This window comes from Epinephelus fuscoguttatus, linkage group LG12 (genome assembly GCF_011397635.1).
Source record: "Epinephelus fuscoguttatus linkage group LG12, E.fuscoguttatus.final_Chr_v1".
Classification (NCBI taxonomy): Eukaryota; Metazoa; Chordata; class Actinopteri; order Perciformes; family Serranidae; genus Epinephelus; species Epinephelus fuscoguttatus.
Window position 1 is genome coordinate 22,187,616 of NC_064763.1, and position 19,889 is coordinate 22,207,504.

The 19,889-nt window shown below is 41.2% G+C and overlaps 1 protein-coding gene across 2 annotated transcripts in view; it reads left to right on the plus strand.

The window, feature by feature from the left end:
- specc1 (sperm antigen with calponin homology and coiled-coil domains 1) overlaps positions 1–19,889 on the plus strand; it is a 151,817-nt gene that overhangs the window by 6,724 nt on the left and 125,204 nt on the right. Inside the window, exon 1 of one of the 2 annotated variants that reach the window (XM_049592036.1) lies at positions 10,793–11,384. The exons of the other annotated variant lie outside the window; for it this stretch is intronic. The gene's annotated coding sequence lies outside the window, so the exon portion shown is untranslated. Of the gene's footprint in view, positions 1–10,792; positions 11,385–19,889 lie in introns of those variants that run through there. 2 annotated transcript variants of the gene reach the window in all.

Consider the following 19,889-nt stretch of genomic DNA (forward strand, 5'->3'; position numbering starts at 1 on the left):
CTGCATACAGTTGGAGTGGCACGTCCTTAACTGCAGTAGAGGAGGCTTTAATTGAGGAGATAAGAGGAGATGGACTGATTGGAGCTGGAATGATGTGGTGTTCAGTCCGTTGAATAAATAAAAGTCCCCCTGTTTCTGACAGAATGTGAGGCTGTTCAGCATGCTGTCAGCAGGTTGCAGCTATTTTGCAAAGTATTTTAACTCTTGCTTTGCAGAGGCACAGATGGCTCCCAGCCTCCTCAGCATTGCCAGGCTACCTCCCTTCTCCTCTAAAACGTCATCTGCACTGGCACAGCAGTGTTTTCTGTCTGAGAGGTGTAGCTGTGAAGGGAGGCATTGCCAAGCATCTTTTTCCTCTGGCTCTTTTTTTTTTTTTAGTTCAAGAACGTCCAGGAAACAGACTGCATACTTGACAAGTATCACAGTCTAACTCACTGGCTCCAAGGAATGCTAGTGTTGCTGTAAATGGGTCAACTGGGCCACGTCTGAGGTAAAGCAGAGATATGAACTCTTAACATGAATGTCTCAGGCTTTTGCTTGTCACGGTAACTACTTTTGTTGGATGATATATTTCCCAGAAATACTTGCGATAAATGTCATTTTAATATGCAATAGAATGATAATACAAGTACACCTTTTCAAAGGGCAATGAAGTTATAATTCTTAAGAATATTCAGACATTGGAATTGGAATATATAAACTATTTAACATATCCATTAAAAAGTAATCAAAAACCTGTTAATATATTGAAAAATTAAAAATGCTTTTTTTAGGAGTAGCCCAAAATTACTTAATTAATAATACTTAATAATTTGAGAGTTGATACAAATTTGGCAAGTAGAACCTTGTGACTTAAAGACAAGCTTACCAAGCTCTGGGAATACCACAGTTATGGGCCTTTACACCGCTGTGCAGTAACTCGCTGCCTCCAGTCATTTTAATGAGGGGAAGATGATAGAAGGGAGGTGGTTTGAAACAGCGATTGAAGTATTAAGCGGTTGCTGCCCACGTGAACACGCACAGATTTTGCTCTGCTGCATAGAGTTCACGTGTTAAACATCTGGAGGTTGCCGCCTGGCTTTGGCCGATCAAAAAGTGGGTATCCCAGAAGCAGGAAGAAGACAAGATGGAGGAGCTGATAATGTTAGTGTCTGAATACCCGGAGTTACATCACCAGTAACTTATATGGACAACCAGAAGATAGAGTGGGCCTGGGGTAACGTTTACAGCAAACTTTCATTCATTCATTCATTCATTTCCATAACCGCTTATCCAGTTAGGAGTCGTGGGTGGGCTGGAGCCTATCCCAGCTAACACTGGGCGAGAGACAGGTACAGCCTGGACAGGTCACCAGATGATCATAGGGCTGATACATATACGCTCACATTCACACCTATGGACAATTTAGAGTCACCAGTTAATCTGCATGTCTTTGGACTTTGGGAGGAAGCTGGAGTACGTGGAGAAAACCCACGCTGACACGGGGAGAACATGCAAACTCCACACAGAATGGCTCCCCTACCCCCGGGCTTGAAACCGAAACCACTGCACCACCATTCCACCAAACTTCAGATTACTAATTTCAGTGATTTCTGTTGTCTTGCGGCTACAAGCTAGCTTGCACTTTTGCCAGTGTTCAGGGAAGCACCTACCTGTCAGCACCGTTGTGGACTGTAGTGGCAGCAGCTGCTTTCAAAAACATTTTGCTTTTGGGTAGGCTCTTGCAGGTAAGTAGTTGTTAGTGCGGTTACTGCACCGGCAGTGTAAAAGAAGCGTTACCTCTGTTATCTTGCCAGTGTGCTGCAGTTGGTTCCCAGGGAAGTACGGCCTGGGAGCCGCACAGTTTGCTGTTGGATTTACAGAGTGGATGTTGAAGTTGTTGGAGGGTAAAACAACAAACGCAGACTTTTTGGCTCATTGCCAGACGATGGCAAGCAAACAACTATCGGGACTGTGTCGCTTCCACTCCAAAAATGCAGCTGCAGGCTACTGGCAAGCTACGCTGTGTCGTCTCTGAGGTGTTATTTCATTTTTCTTCTGAGAGAAAAAAGGGGAAAACCCTGCGGTTTATTCTGGCATGTTGACTAAAATGTTGGTGACATTCTTATGTAAAGACAACAGACAATATTGTGGTGAGCAAAATGACTGAAGTCATGTCTATATTGTAGTCAATAAGCTAATCATGGTATAAGGCTTTTTTTGCTTCCACGATAGCCTGAAGGCAAGAACATTGTGGTGAAGAAGTGTCATGAGCAAGTCAAGATGTAGACAGATGATTTGATATTGAGTTATCTCACCCGGGTAAACAGGACAAGCAAGTGTATAAGTGTGACGTTTACACATGCATAGGGAGTGTCTTTGGAATGATTGCTCGGTGGCTGAGGTCTGACCCATTGTTATCTCTTTGTGGACTCTCGTCATCATACAGGCTGCACAGAACACACCCACTACTGTATGAACATCAAATAGCTCTCATGCCACAAATCTGTGCGCTGTTGCGAACTCAAAGGACGTAGAACGCGGATTGCTCCTTTTAGGTTGGACAGTAATTCTACTCAGTGGCATTCATACTATGATGTTCCATTGTGGAAAATCACTGAGCTCTGTTAAGTGGTGGTCTTTTTATTCCCTGGCGGTTCTCATGCATGCTATGCTAGAGTTTCTATGGAATCCGCCCACTCTCTGTACATGCAGCCAGCCAGCCAGGCAGACAGGAAAGCGGCTGAAGTTTCTGCCATGTGGCTCTGACTGACTGTTTATCAGACAAGAACTTTGACACCATCTGAGCAGGAAGTTTGGCCCTCGAGGGAGCCCGGGCTCTGAGAACGATGAAACAGAGGATGAAGCACATGAAATATGCAAGAAGACTGTATCTTTATCCGCTCCTACTTCTTTATTCCTGGTGAATCCAGGACAGAGCAGTTTCTTGGGAGAGAATGGGTGGCTGTGACTGCTGCCAGGGCGCACAGTTCAATACATCATTAACGTCTTGTTTGGCTTGGGCCAAAGTGTGCATGCTTACGTCCAACTTTTATATAGGGATTAGTTTTCTTTGTGTTCATCGTGTTAATGAATTCCACATGATTAGGCAGTATCATTAACAGCAAAATGAACGTATGAATGTGAAGATTTTGATCTCTCCTTTTTGCATACATGACAAATAGACGAAAGAAGACATTTTAAGACAAAGGATGTATGAAATTATAAACAACATTTCTCACTATTTTCTGATATTTTATCGACAAAATTGCTAACAAAAATAGTGCAGGGTTTCCCACACATTCATTTATTTGTAGAGCACTGCCATAATATCAGCATTCGCTGATACAATATTGATTCTTTGGACAACCATATGATATTTGGTGATAACACAAAGTCTGTGTATCTACTCAAGGGCTTGCAATCAATATTGTTTTTATCAATAAATATCCTCATTATCTTCTCCTTGACTGCTTACCATTATCTTCCTGTCACTAGGTTGCTAGCACTATGTGAACGTTTAGGAAAGAGGTGCGCTTGGACAAAAATAGTGACAAAGACGTGGCGTGAGAATTCAAAAATAAAGGCATGTCCTTAAGATGAAGCTATGTATCAATGTTTTCACTTTGCATCGTTGATATTGATCATTGATTTATCATTCCTGACAGATGTATCGTTACTCATTATCATTACTCCCTTACTGTGACACAACTTATAATATATTTGTTAGTGTTTTAGAAACCAGACTGTTTCATTTTGGAGGTCGACCAATGATGGATTTTTAAAGGCAGATATAGTAATGATAGTTTGGAACAGGAAAAAGCCAATTAATCGGCCGATATCAGGCCCACCCCACCCCCCAAAATTTGACAGTGTTGGAAACGAACTGAACATCTAAGTCAAAGTAATTTATAATTAACTCTGGAACTGAACATCATCAAACCATTAAAAATCTAGGTGGGAGTGATTTTTATTTTTATTATTTTTCAACCTGAGATTCTCAGGTACACAGTGACATTACCTTGACTTTGTGTATGGAGCCTCCATGCAAATGTTGCGCTACAGTGCTCGACCAGTTGTTTGCTAAAATGAAGAACAGTACACTGAGACACAGTCACACAGCAGAAGGGGCCTGCTGCTCTGGAGCTGTACCCACTGTTCATTGAACACAACCCTCCCCTATTCAGCTCTGGTCGATGATGTACATCCCTCGTGACTGGTGGAGGCTGCACAACCATCTGCCACTATTGGAGCCAAGGTCCACTGATAACAGCCTGTTGGCGCCAATTGTATGGCCAAACTAATTAATTGGTTAACCTTTAGTTCATTTTTATTTAAGTTAGTAATGAGACATAAAGTTTTAAAAGTAAAATTAAAGTTTATGATGTGAAGAAAATTGCATATGCAGATTAAATGGTACTTATAAAAAGTTTTGAAGTGTGAATATTGTATCAGATATTTAAATGGGGGATTGAACTTCCCAGCCTCTGCTCTCGGATATGAACTGTCACAATTAATGAGCCATGGTCTCATATTAAGCAGTTTTTTGTTGTTGTTGTTGTTGTTGTTTTTTTTTTTTGAAAGTTTGAGAACCCCTGCTGCAGAGGCCTAAAAGCCAGGCAAACAAGCTATTGATCTATGTCCAGATCAAAGGAAATCATCCACTCAGCACTTTCCTCACAAGCTCTGCTTTCCTCTCATCTTGAACATAAAGATGCTGATTTAAGCAGCAGCTCTCATTTTTAGGCCATTTCATATTCAGATGCCGAGAGGTAGTTTTTCTATGTTTTGGTTGAGGAATTATATCATACTAGGAGGTTTTACTATTTTGAGCACATCAAAGTCTCCACACAAAGGCAGCGGGCTTAATAGTCAATAGACAAACACAATACATACGTGAACTATTGCTTCCCAGCTCTAGGTTCACGGTTCTCCTTTCCCAGGAGTGTAATTCAAACCATTTAAAGTCTGTTAATATTTGTACAGCTGGAGGCATTCTAGTGTGTTTTGGCATCTTGCTTTGCTCACATTCAGCTCTCACAAATTGCTACTGACTGCAGAAAATGTCACACATTTTGCTGTATTGTTTTGTGTGAAACCAGGCTGCAGGTTCCCCAGTGCTGCTTCTGCGTCCTGTTGCGTACTAGTTTCAGATCCCTGCAGACTAAAGGGGAAACCCAGAGGGAGAGCAGAGACTGTCTCACAGCATGGGACACAGACTAATCCCACACTCTTCCCGTTTCACTTTTAGCTGAGATAATAACTTTGCACACACAACGCTTCCTTAGACCCAGGTGCTGTACAGATGCTGCAGAGCTGCCGACATGGTCAGGCACAATTAATACATTAATACATGCATCTAAGCGCCACACATTTTTGCACATATTACTGTCTGATATTAAGTGAAATGTTTCTTGATTAACAGTATGCTAGGGCTGCAACTAGATAATTTACTAAGTTATTCTTTCAGTCTATAAAATGTCAGAAAATACCAGTGAAAAATGTCCATCCCAGTTACCCTTAAGTCTAGGTGACGCCTTTTTTTTTTCCAAAATCCAAAATTATTTAGTTTAATACCATATAAAACAGAAAAAAGCAGTAAATCTCCACATCTGAGAGCCTGAAAACAGCATTTCTGCCATTTGTACAAAAAATTAGACTTTTTTTCTGTTGACTGACTAATCATTGTAGCTTTACAGTACACTACACGTTTATATAGCAACTGTAATTTGTTCTGGATTCACTAGCTGGAGTGCAGATGTTGGTCACATGTTCAGCTGCTGTTATGATAATGTGATATCAGAAGCAGCAGTAGCAATGCATCAATATCACACCGACAGAAGCAACAGAAAATATCTACTTGTGGTTGTAAGACCTTTGTTGTCAGTGACACATTATGATAGGTATCCAGCTGTTTTATACTTCATCATATGTGGTTGTCGTAGACTAAAATAACTAAATAAATTACATTTTCTCGTATCAATCCATCTTTACATTGTCTTGTTGCTGAGCTTCAAGATGGCAGGAAACACTCACCCTAAAAAATAAAAAAAAAATAAAAAAAATAAATAAATTGACTGCATGAAATCTTGTTTGGCTTGTGGCCCAGCCAGTTCATATTAAAAATTTATAATATGATGTAAAACAGTTTGCCATTCAGTACATAAAAAACCCCAACTACAACTCCCAGGAGGTGGAGCTCCCACCACCAGGGTTGTGCACATGCATGCTGCCAGTGATTAGACTGAGGTTTGTTATTTTTACCAGTCTGTCAACTCCAGGGTGGGGGGAGCCCCTCTGTGCGGGGTCTGCATGTTCTCTCCACATCAGCGTGGGCTTTCTCGGTGTACTCAGGCTTCCTCCCACAGTCCAAATACATGCAGGTTAGGTTAATTGGTGACTCTATTTTGACCGTAGGTATGAATGTGAGCGCTAATTGTAATTGTGATGAAATAGGACCCCATCTTATGGTGAATTTGCTTTCACTTGTATAGCACCTTTCTCGTCTTCCTTCCCTTTAAAGCCCTTTAACACTACATGTCACATTCATTCATTGACACAGACATTGTACACTGGTGGCCAGGGCTACCATCCAAGGTGCCACTTGCTACTTGTTGCAAACTGTGCAATACATACTGTAATGCCACCTAACTAAACTCCTGTTTCCAGGAGAATTAAAATGCTCCTTCTGCACTTCAGCTCATAATCTTTGTCTTTACCCACCATTTTGTTGCGAGTGCCAGATCGGTACTGCACACGTGCAACTCTCAATAAAGATGAGAAGGAAGCAAGATGGCCCACTCCTTAGCTACATCCATCATCAGCTCGAAAATGATGAGTTTAATTTTTTATTACTACTCCTGCACAATCGGGCACGTGAGTTGAGCTCGGCTTGGCGTGTTACTGGCCCTGGGCAATCAGGCAATTTTTATTGTCAACCCTGCTGTTAAATCTCCCACTGAAGTTATCTAGTGTTGCATGTTCAGTGCACAACTTAATCCTCTTACAGACATCTTTGAAATGAAATGGCAACACTGACAGTTATTCCATGCAGTGGAGGGGAGTTTAACAACAAAAAGAGACAGCTGTGACTGTAAACGAAATACAACTTTACTGAATCTTTCTTTATTTTGACCAATAGTTTTTGGCGCATTGAAAACTGGGAACCATCCATCGCCAGATGGCTTCGTTTTTTAAATAGATGAAGCTACACAGCATGGACCAGTAATGTAGCATCAAGAGCAAATAGTATAGAGTGGAGCCAAAATATCAATATTCTGTCCAAATACCGCTGAATCCTCAAAAATGTTTGAAGCTGACTTCATGTTCCAGTCAATATTTCATTCTGCACAAACATGCAGCTTGACAGTTTTAATCCTACAGTATCTTTACACTTTGAGCTAATTTTGTGGACAGTTTTGGTCGGTATCATAAGAGTAGCTTCTACTTTTAATGGTGATGGAAATAACTGTAGGCTATTCTAAGCCACACACTCATCATCATCGCACAATTTACATTTGTTTTCACGTCCTGTGCGATGATGTTGTGTCTGTGGAGACTCTGACTCAGTGTTCTTTCCTGTGCACAGACTGAGGGAGGAAAAAGGAAGACAATAAGAACCAGGCGATGCTTAGGAGCTTCAGAATGCCTGCTGCCACCTCCAGCCCCACGTCTTTATGTTCCGTCATTATTTATTGATGTTTGGCCTGTTTCATACTCCAGACGTGAGCTGTTTCCTTTTTCCTCAGTCACCCTTTCTGTAAGTGTTTAGTTTCAATTTATTCAAAGGATCTTGGCAGTATAGAAACTTATTCCAGTTGGAAATTCTTAGAAATGTCCTCATAAATTAAGTTGGCTGTTTTTATGGCTGAGAAATAATCATTATACTGGTAATTACTGGTCTGCTTTTCCCAAGTCTCTGTTCCATATTGGGACACTTTAAATCGTTTTATTGTTCGTGTAAGTGTTGTGTTTTCACTGTGATCCTACAGGTTGATTGGGACCTGTATGCAACATGCTTCTGGTAAAACTCCTCTGTAGGATGATAAGATAAAGAAAGATTAAAAAAAAAAACAGCAGTTGGTGACATCATGTGTATGGGAGGAAGCACAAGGCTGTATACTATTCCCAAAAGTGATATTTTTTTCCTCAGACGATAGGCTTTAGCCATGCTAGCGACATGGTCCTATGGAGGGCAATGTCGGTTTGTCGGTTGCTTTGGTCCACCGATGTGATCCAGACTGGAAATATCAATAACTGTTGGAAAGTTTGCCATGAAATTTTTGTGCATACATTCACGACCAAGTCTGACTGACTTTGGTGACATTTTGTACAGATGTATGTGGCACCCACTGGATGATTCCTAATGAATTACAGGTAATCCCCTGATTGGTGGTGCTTGTATTCACTTATCCAGTGATGTGTCTATACATCTACTAAATGGGTTGGCACAAAACTTTGTACATTGGGCATTCTTGTTTCACAGATGATGAATCCTAATACCTTTGAATGTTAATGATATTTTCTTCTAGCACTGCCACAGTGTGGGATTTTAGATAGCATGCTGGTGTCTCTGAAGCAAAAGAGGCGTGATGTGCAACACAATGTGAGGTAAAGCATTCATCTTGGACAGAGCTTTCAAACAATACCAACAGAATAACATGGCAATAACAATCCGTTACTGTCCCTGTTATATGGTAGTTGATCTCATCCTCTTCCCAGAGCACAAGGAGCTCCCGGACCTTGGTGTCTTTCCAGTTTGTGGACATTTGCTGTTCTTCTTCATTGAGTTAGCTGCTAACTACTTCTAGCTGCTTTTTAAATCTCACAGTGGCAAATTTGTTCTTCCTATGGTGATAAAGGCATGACCCGTCCTACTGCACTTACTACTGTGCCTAGGTTTAGGCATGAGCAGTGAGATTAATTTGGGTAAGGGTAAGACAGGGCGGCTGTGCCTCAGAGGTAGAGCGGGTTGTCCACCTGTCGGAAGATCAGCCGTTCCATCCCCGGCTCCTCTAGTCTGCATGTCGAAGTATCCTTGAGCAAGATACTGAACCCCAAATTGCTCCCAATTGCCTCCTGTGAGAGTGTGTTAAAACTGAGTAGCAGGTGGCACCTTGTATGGTAGCCACCAGTGTATGAATGTGTGTGTGAATGGGTGAATGTGACTCGTAGTGTAAAAGCACTTTGAGTGGTGGGATGACTAGAAAGGCGCTATACAAATGCAGGTCAGAGGCAGAGTAGGGTACATCATGCCATTGCCATCCTAGGAAAAACAAATTCGCCCTCCGGTGGGTACCGTATTTTGTAACGATACCAAGTATAAATCCCGCTTAAAGTGATGCACGTCACGCTGTGGCGTAGGGTACGGTACAGGCTCAGCCCTGTCAATGCAGAACCTGCAACGTAGGTGTGGCGTCGATTAGACACAGAAGTTTAAATCCTGCTTAACACGTCATCAAAAGATCACACATGTCCTGTTCTGCCACTTCACACTTACTTCACGTGTTTTTACCTTTTATACAGAGTGGTGAGGTGAAATAAGCCCTGAATAGGCCGTGTAAAAGGGGCTTTTGAGTGTAAATCTGCTATGTCTCGTCACCTCAAAAATACATGCATTTTTTCCTAAACAAACACAACATGTGCCATGCACATTTTCCTCCCTCCCAACTCTACTAAAATTTGGTCTCCCTCATGTTCCTGGCCTCAGCTTGGCACTAAATTGCACATGGCCTGTCAGGTATAAGTGGCTCTGTTAGTCCAGTCATAAACAAACAATATTGTTTTAATCATATTGTTGTATTTCTTATTAATAATGCAATACAGGTAGGATTTAACACTGCGACACCTTTGACACAGGTTGCTGATGTAGGCTACTTTTTAATTTACCAGAATGTGTCATAATGACAAATGCCAGATCAGCTGGTCTTAAATGAAATCTAACTAAGCTGGTACACCAGACTGCACAGGCAAAACCAGATATAGACCCAGCAGGAATTTTAGTTGAGGACTTCAGCCATCCATGAAGGGTAGAGCAGAATAGAAAACCAAGTCAAATTTGTCTACTGCAGATAAGAAAAAAAAAATTGGTTAACCTCATTACTAGAACTGTGTTTTAAGTGTCAGGATACATAATTTCAACAGAGACCCTCTAAACATAAGAGATAAGCATTTCCTGTGGTCATGATGTAATTCACAGTTGTCACTAAGACTGGCTGTGAACAGTCACAACGTTTAGACAGCAGTTGACAAAACTGCAATAAGATACTGTTTGCTTGTGGCAACATTATAGAATCGGTGTTCTCGAAAGCATGCAGCATCAAATCACACCCAAAATCAGTATCTGCAGCAGAGTGTGAAACAGCATGTGGTGCCTAAAAAAGCTTTCTGAACTGTTTCTCAACCCATAGCAGAAAGCTGTTTTTGTGGTGGTGTAGGGGTGTGGTCGGACCAAGTTCCTCAGTTTACCACTTGCCACAGACTGAAGCCTGTTTCATCCCGGACCAGCGTGCAGTACACTTTCTACCCACACGCTCTACGGCCTTGGCATGCCGCACGTTGTGGGATCCAAATTAGACCAGAATGGTGGAGCATAAAATGCAGACCCCTCCACAAATGATCCACCCTCACATTAAGAAGTGTTTCTCAGACAAAGACCAACTTTGTAGCTGCTGTTTATGCCCCAACAGCCCACAGATCACTTTCAAAATAAAGAACTCATAACAATGTCATAAATCAGTCTTTATTTTTCAGACTTCCACCAGTCAGACATGAGTTGGACATAGTGCACAAAAAAATTAACAAAGCAGCACAATTTTTTGTTTTACATGGTTGTGGTTTTTAATATAGAGGAATACAATGGCACAGTTGTGTCTCGCCCACAAACCACAAACACACATGGGCTCAGGTTAAGTCAAACTGCAAGCTACTGTCCTGGGAACAAAGTGCAGACACCTGCATTTCTAACGGCAGTGGTTTTGGCTGTGTGATTATAATAAAAATGATTACCCTCATTTCGACAGTGCATGGCCCAGTAGTCTCAAAGCCATATGTTCCTCCTCCTCCTGCTCCTTTCTCCTGCTTTTACTGCGTGTTCTTCAAGAGTTCGAAGAAGAGTGGAAAAACTGTGAGAGGAGAAAAACATGCTCATGGCTGAGTATCTGTCCTTCTCTTCCTTTTTGTATGAGAGAGAGTGAAAGAGGCAGCAGCACATACAGCACAGCGGTTGGCAGTCTGCAGTACTTCCTCATCCTGGCTGTTGTGTTGAGACAGACAGCCGCTGCTCCTGACCCTTTTCACCCTCAGACTCTTCATACAGCTCAGCAAAGGACCGATATTTTGGTCTGTTGTGCTTCAGGGCACTCAGGCAGAGGGCAGTCTCTAGGACAGCGTCCAGTGACAAACACGTGAGTGAATTGCACCACTGTTGTTTTTTTTACTGTAGCATTTTTTCTGACACCAATCTGTCATCACCCTCTGTCTCATTACTCATTTAAGCTCTCGAATATGTTGTTTATTTTCAGTCACTGCTTTGCAGCCATAGAGTTTGTTTTGAATTCAAGATGTGATTGGTGATTGGAGTAGGAAAGTTTGAAATAGGAAAATGTGAAGTCAAGTTTATATATTGAGTTAGGAAGAAAGTGACTAAGAACATCTGCTGCCGGTATTTCTGCCAGGTTTCTCACATTTCTGTAGACCGCTGGAAATAAAATTCAGAAAGGGAAATGTGCCTGGGCCAAACTTTGCAACCTGTGAAATATTCTGTGCAGGCATAGTATTTATCCAAGGTTTTACAACCATGGCTGACCAGAGGTTTGCTGTTTTTAGGTTTATGTTATGCTTACAGTATGTTATATTAAAGCTTATGCTAGCCTTTTAAAAGCTAACCAACAAGCCAGGCAGGAAAAAACACAAGAGGATGTGATGATGACACACAGTGACTTTCAACCTATATCCTTTTTTTAAAAAATGCAGTCAGGATCATAAAAGATGCTTACTGCTTTTAGTGGTCTGGTGTAGGTTTGCATGAATATGTGATAAAGCAGACATTTTCATGCCCATGTCGTGTTGGTAAAGAAAAGCTTAGCTGTAAATCCTAGTTTGGTTTTGCTTTGATGTGTGTTGCAATGCTTGACTATTTCTGATTTTATTCTCTGGACAGAAGCAGTGCAGTCACACCTGAATGCACTTTGCTTAATTAAATGGGGGGCCAGTAATTACTTTATTTTAGGGTCTTTTTTTATACCAATGTGTTGCTCTCCAGAAGGCTTCCAGCGGCAGTCTGTGTTTCTGGTGTTAAAAGGTGTACATTGCTTACATTACCTGCTGGCTATGGTTCGATTTTTTTAATCAGTACAATTTTAAACTTAATGTCTGCTCCGTTCAGCAGCAGCAGAGATGCGTCACAGAGTAGCAGGGGTCAGATTTAAATTATAAGGAGAGTTGACCAACAGGGTAAACGATTTGTTTTCAAGGTGAAATGCAAAATCGTCTATTTGGCAATATTACAGATTTAGACCCGATGCTAATAGTGAACCTGAAGTTAATGAGGGAAAAGGAGTTGGTTAAATCGCTAAGAAGTTGGAGGTGTAGGTGCAGCCTGTCACCTGCAGCTCCTCAGCTAGCGGCTCACTGTGGCTCCTGACTGTTTTATTGCTCACTGCAATATGTAAAATGATCCACTGTCCTTGCTGTAGCGGCTGCAGGTTTGATTCCAACCCTGGCCCTTTGCTCCATATCATTCCCTCTCTCCTTCCCTCATGGTAGTACTGTCCTATCTAGTAAAGGCAAAAATACCCCCCAAAAAAAACAAACAAACAAAAAAAAACACTTTAAATGATTGCTTTTGATGAATGATAGCAGTAGTTCTAATCTCACTGACAAAACACTTTGCACTTCCTGGCACTCCTTCATTATAAAAGTCAACTCGTGTTTCGGAAGTTAAATGCTTTTTATTTTAAGCTGCAGCAGTAGGAAATGTTTGGTTTGCATCATCAGTAAAGAGTGTCATCAACGAATACCTTTTCCTGTAAAACGTGGTGTAATTGATAACACCGGTGTTGTTACATGTTTGTTATCGGGTGGAAATATTTCCTCACCATGGCATCCCCACTTTGCAGTACTGTTACTTATGTTTTTAAACTTTCAAATTTTTGTCGTGTATGTTTTATCATCAAAATACTATTTTCTCATGTCCTTCTAAAAACATTTTCCTATGTCCCCTAACATAAGTTTCTGCCTGATGGTGTTCTTGGATTTTGGCCCTAGTAGACCCTCTTTCGCACTCCTGATTTCCTTTCGGCTTTCATCAGGAGTGGCCGTCCTGCCACCATTTCGGTGGCTGGGGTCTACTAAGTGCCTGATGTCAATAGTTTTGCTCAGTGTGCTGACTTTAGTGTGGCTCCTCTCCTGAGACCAATCCGGTAAGGTTGAACCTACCAAACCACCATGAAAGCTAAGCAACATACTCTTGTGGTTGCCATGTTAGTTTGGATCAGAAAGACACAACACAAACAAACTAACCAATAGAGGTAGTGGTAGACCAAAAACTCCTGTGTTCTGCAAAGTAAGATTACAGTTTTTGTCAAAGGAGTCTGATGGCTTTGACGAGAGCGATATAACGGCTTCAGTTACCCGTCGGAAAGGGCTAACACTGACTATGGATAATAACCTCATACAACCCCATTTCAAAAATACCAAATAACCCTTTCACTTATTATTATTATTGTTATTATCTATGCTCACTGCTCTAACCCACGTCACTGCTTCTTGCTAATGTGTTATGACCCAGCTTGTGGAGGAAACGTAAAACCACCAAAAAATGTGACGCAGACTTCAAAGGGAAAGGGCCTGCAGGTTCAACACAAAGAGATAAAGGACTCTTAAAATGAGAGCTACTAACTTCCTAAAAGAAATGAATACATAGAATTAAAAACCTCACAGTAGTGCCTTACTGGATGGAGAATAGGGATGGGAATTGATAGGATTTTATTGATATCAATGCCATTATCGATTCTGCTCATTGATCCAATTTTTTATTGATTCCCTTATCGATTCCTCCTGTGAATTAATGATATCACCTTCTGTTGTTTGTAACCCAATACATCTGCTTTCAGAACGTTTTATTATGAACCTTAAAGCCATGGTCTAGTTTAGAAAGATGATGAGAAAGATTTGAAAAAAAGCATCCCCAGCCTGAGTGTGTCAACACCATGCAGCTAGTGCAGCTATCTCAGGTGAGGCAGCTAACGCAGCTAGCCCAGCATATTATAACAACAAATAGCGTGCAAATCTACTCAACTGCCCTCATCTTACCATCCTCGGTGTTCCCATGAAATCCGACAACAGGAGTGGGGATGCGCCAAAGCTCCACAGTGGGCTACCAGCTCCAGGGAAGCTAACAACAACAGTGCCCCGCCCGCCGTCCACCTGGAGCGGGGATGCGTCGAAGCTCCACAGTCGGCTAGCAGCTCCAGGGAGGCTAACAACAACAGCGCCCCACCCGCCGTCCACCTGGAGCGGGGATGCGCCGAAGCTCCAAACTGGGCTAGCAGCTCCAGGGAGATTCAGCGTAATGAAAAGAATAGATAAGGGAATCATTAAGCATAAAGGCTAATGATGTTGATGAATTGGACCAGTTGGAACCGGTTCTTAACAGGAACTGGTTCTTGATTCCCATCCCTAATGGAGAACCAAAAACAGATAATACAAAGGATTATCTACAAATGTGGTGTAATCAGTTTTTACGTCCATGTCTGAATGAATGAATTAATTCATTAATGAATGCCTTTATTGTCATTGCATTTGAAATACAACGATGTCTGGCCAAGCCCCTAGATACATTTTCGAGTACCCTAATACTAGCCCCACATAGTATATGACCGTTAACTTCTACCAGCTAGAAACAACAACGAGAGGCACACTGGCAAGCAAGTGGGTATTTCCATTTGAAAAAAAACAGAAACAAGTGTAGTTGGAGTCGACCTCTCAGTGCCACCACAAGAAGGAAGCAGGTTTTGCAGCCACTTCTTTGCAGGACTGCAGGTTCCCCCTCTGATGACAGATTTTTTTCTTTTAAATCTCTGTGTAAATGACAGGATGTTCACGTTATACACAGTTCCTGGTGATAGGAGGAAGCATTGCACTCCCATCTGCTTCGTATTCTACACAAACACACACTGAATAATTAAAGTGCAGTGTACATGGCCTGCCCCACACTGTACCAGGGCAACCTGCATTTAATGTCAGAGAGTGGTCAGGATTGGTTAGCTTGGATTTCCCTCTGTTATCTGAGGCGATTTGTGGTTGTGGCAAGCCGAGTCAGCCAAGAAACATATTCGTGCAATGGATGTGTACATGCAAGAAGGTATTTCCTCTGTAACTGTTACATAGTAGTGGGTTTGCACTGAGTAATTACTGGTTTTATCTCAACATCTGTCCTATTTTTGCTGAACAGCAGTTTTACCTTAAAATAATTATATATATGTGGATCTGTTACAGTAAAGAATATAAATAACACTTTTTCAAAATACTGGATCTATATTTATCTGTACTCTCAGAGGTAAATTGATATTAATTATCTGTTAAACATAGGTCTCATCATACTTCATGTGAACACTTCAACAGTTTGGTTTGAAAGGACATACTGGTTGTTTTTTAACGTGTATTTCTAAAGATTACTCCCACTTTTCGCTTTACTGCCTGGTATTTTTCACTGTTAGTAGTTATAAGACAAAATATACATATATATATATATATATATATATATATATATATATATATATATATATATATATATATATATATATATTATCTTTCAATATAGTTGCTTTTGACTGACAGTTGCCACAGGCACAAATACAGTTTCTGAAAAGATAAATAAACCAGCTAATTTTATTAATGTAATCTTGAAAAATGGGAGATTGAACTTAGAAACAGCATGTTGTAATGCAACATACTCATACAGCGGTTTGTATGATATCCTACAAGTCAGCACCCCACAAATGACGTTACCTACTTAACATAAAGTTACAACCTTGTTACCAAGGTTAGGTTTAGGCAAGTAAATTACGTAGGTTAGATGAGGCAAAGAAACATGATAATGACCTACCTTAAAATGACTCACAATGACTCACATTTACACGGTTCCAAACATTGGTCTCCTGGGTAAAAGACCTGTGTTTTGTGCTCAGAAATAGAATATACTGTATCGTCATATCACCGTTTGTATGATATTCTACAAATAAGCACCCCATGAATAACATAACATATTTAACGTAAAGTTACAAAGGCTAGGTTTAGGCAAGTAAAATTATTGTGATAAGGTTTCGGAAAAGAAACATGGTTGGGCATCCTTACGTTCAGGCAAGTTAAGTTATGTAGGTTAGAAAACATGGTGATGACGAACCTTGAAATGACTCAAAGTTAACTCAAAGTTCACACCGTTCTGAACACATGGGGTATTTCCTGTGTGCTTTGACCCATCCACCACCCCAACCTGCCTCCTTATGGGGATTGCTTCCTCCTTTATTCCCATCAGTGCATTGGTTATGTGATCGCAACCTTCCAAAATGCATGGGTTATACACAAATTACTGGCTCATGATTACATGGGGTATGTTATTTTGGTGCATTACTCTATCATAGGAAAACATATGAACACTGCATGAGAACAGCCTGCTTAAAAAAAATAGTGCACCCAAAAATGAAAATTCAGTCATTATCTACTCACCCTCATGCTGAGAGAAGTTTCAGAGTCCTCACAACACTTGCGGAGATCCGAGGGGGGAGTGGGTAGCAGCACAACAGCACACCTAATGGCTGACGGCAACCCAGATTAAAATGTCCAAGAACACGTAATTGAAACCACAAAATATCTCCATACTGCTTGTCCATAGTTATCCAACTGTCCTGAAGCCCCGACATAAAATGTTGTTTGGAAAAACGTCATTTAAACTGTTTTTAGCCTCATTGTAGCCTGTAGCTCTAACTGCCTCTCTGTACACTGCGCTGACGTGTGTGCGCTTGCGCAAGACCGTGAGACATGGGCACCGCCTTCATGTGTGTTCACATGCTTTTGCTGGTCTCACGCGCAAGCGTGCACACGTGAATGCGGTCCATGTTTTAATCTGGGGCGCCGTCAGCCATTACATGTGCAGTTGTGCTGATACCTACTCCCCCTCAGATCTCCACAAGTGTTGTGAGGACTCTAAAACTTCACCAGAGCCTCCCTCAGCATGAGGGTGAGTAGATCATGGCTGAATTTTCATTTTTGGGTGCACTATCCTTTTAATGTCTCAACTTTCTTGATACGATCTGATTTGGTGAGCTATTTACATTATGTATGAGTATTGATCTTCCATGTGTGATAAGAGCACATTTTCCTCTCCCTCAGGTTTGTATCAGATCAGATGTGTGTGAGAGATTGTTTCATCCAGGACGAAACTGACAACACTTGGTCATGACTGCCACTGCTCTCTCTTTATCTCATTTCAGCAGTCCAGTCTAGCAGCAACTGTCAGAAACAACTTGAGAAATTCCTCCACCGCACTGTCCCATTTTCAGCCTTTACATTCATCTTCCTGGTTTTGAAAGCAATATAATTAAGGCAGATGACAACCCATTACTTATGACTGTGGTGGCTACAAATTATATTTGCGTTTCCAACTTGACTTTTTCTTTTTTTTTAAAGCAAATTCCATGTTTAGCTTTTGACCAGCTTTGTTTAAGCCATGATGTCATCATCCTACATATTTGTTTTGTCACACCATGCAAGCTGTAGTCATCTTTGTCAGTCGAGTTGTTTTTACAGAAGGATGCCCAACTCACACCATGTGTCCTAAGTCTTTGCTAGTTCAAGTTTAAAATACAACCCGCAGTCTGTCTCTCAAAGACTTTTGGGTTCCTAACTAGGCCATTGCAAAGTAAGTGGGACAGAGTTCTGGCTCCTGAGGATCATATCTCTGCAGAGGGATATGGAGAGGTCATATTTGCAGAACTGAGTCCTGCACTGGTCCAAAGAAGGTGAACATAAAGTAGATTAGACTTAACTGGCTTTTGATTTAGAGCATTTTTCAAAAGGGTAACTTTGCTATTTTTCAACCTAGAGCCTATTTTCCCATGTTTTTGTGTCTAAGGGACACAAAAACTTAGCCACAAAATGGGCGGCAATGTAACCACTCAGGGTAATTAAGATTTTTTAAAACTGGTTGTGGCACAGGCCTCTGTAGATGGTGCATGAGTTACAAGCATGCACAGGTGCATTTCTGCTCAACTTGTGGGTTGCAAAATGCTCTGCCAGGTGGTGTACAAACAAAAAAGTCTATAGATAAGCAAGAAGTTAACAAGGAAGAACGTTACTGGAAAATTAAGCTGCCTGGCAAGAGTAGTAAGCGCCAGTGTATCGAGTAGCCACTCTTCACTGTGTGTGGTCTCTTACTAAAGAGTCGTAGAGACATCTTTACAGGCGAAATTTTCTCAGCCAGCCTTCCCTGTTTAAGTTCTTGGTTGAACTGAAAAACCCAGCATGCGCAATGGGTGCCTAATTTTTGGAGCCCTTGTGCTCGACACACAAGGGGTGATTGTGTCATTTTCTGGTGCTTGTACCTTGTGCTGGGAACACTATTGCAAGCATACACCATGCCTTATGCGCTGTCAGTTTACAGCTACTAAAATTGCTTGGTTTTGCCACTGACAGGCTCAAACTGCCTTACAGAATTATGGAAAGGATCCCTACAGAGATAGACCATTTTGTTAAAGAGTATGATCTTTTTGTTTAACTAGAAACAGCCCAAAAATTTCCATCACCAAACCTGCGAGAATTTTAGTGTGTATAAAGCCAGCATATTCTTACACCTAACTGGGTAAATTAAAGGTTTATTTCAACCAAACCATAGTGGATTGATTGTTGAAACAGTGGAAAGACAAATCAAGACGGCTTTTGTGTGTTTTATTGTGGTTCTTTTGACTTTGAATGAAGTGTGTGTTATGATATTTAAATGGACTTTGTTGGGTTTGGTGATGGGGATTTCAAGGCTGTTTCTGGTTAAATAAAAAGGATCTTACTCAAGGAAAAGTCAGTCTCTGGAGGGGTCCTTTCCATAATGTTGTCAGACATTTAGATTAATAATCTGAGCCTGTCAGTAGCAAAAACGAGAACTTAAAGTGGACATTTGATTATGCATAATTGCCCCTAGTGTTTCGTTTTGCTCAGTACTGGACAAGTTTCAAAAATTGTTGTTCCCATTAGTAACTACATTAGTCCAAGTTGAAAAACACCAAAGTTACCCTTGAAGGCATTTGTTTTCAAACATTACATCATTGTTTCACAGTTGCCTGATCAAATTGATTCTACAAAATGTTTGGTTGTTGCTTAGTTCCCTCTTATTACAGGAAAAGAAATGATTATAACCTCGAGGTGGACATCCTCATTTTTTGCCTCACTTCCTAATTTAGCTTACACCGAGGTTATAGTAGGTTGAGAAGTCAAATGTGTGCTTGGCAATGAGTGGTGTCAATGTTTTTGAAACTGATCTGAGCCAGGGAGGTGAGCCATCCCAGCTGAGGTGTTTGACTACCACGCCAGGCAGGAGTTAGTCATAGGATCTTGCCTAGAGTGGTCTTAGTATCATATGATGGGCCAGCAGGGAGACACACGCTCTCATATTGACAAAAAAACACAAAGCAAAGGCAGTGTGTTCTTAAGCAGATACTCCCTAAGCACCCACAAACATTAAAATGGCAGTTTAAAATGAACCAAAGTGGATGTCCTCTGCTGGGAACACTTTACTGATGTGGATCCCCTGTATTGTTACTGTCTTTAGTGGTTAGTACCCACACTGCTCCCATTACCCATCATAACATTATTTGTGCTGCCAGCTATTGCTTACTGCAGGTTTTTCTTGCAGTATCACT